Below are 350 nucleotides of genomic sequence, written 5' to 3' on the forward strand. Positions count from 1 at the left end.
AAGATGATCTCTAGCAAATATTTTTCTACCATGTTGCCCTTTTTTCAGCTTTGCCAAACAGACAACTGTTCAAGCTGGCCACATGCAGATCCTATAAACCGTTTCCTTTCTGTCTAATGAGAGTAAAACAAGCTTTTTAACACACTGAGCAAAATGTCACGCTTTAATATCTCCTTAACAAAAAACATATGTTAAAGAATTATCTGTTTTCTGAAAACATCTTCACTATGGAAGACTTATGGCTCAAGTTTTTCTTCTCAGGTAATTACAAACAATCAAGACCGTTGTTCATTTATTTTCAGACAAAACATCTTATATGAGTATAAATATTGTTCCTCAGCTCCTGTAAG

Source organism: Monopterus albus, unplaced genomic scaffold (genome assembly GCF_001952655.1).
Source record: "Monopterus albus unplaced genomic scaffold, M_albus_1.0 scaffold226.1, whole genome shotgun sequence".
In the NCBI taxonomy this organism is placed as follows: Eukaryota; Metazoa; Chordata; class Actinopteri; order Synbranchiformes; family Synbranchidae; genus Monopterus; species Monopterus albus.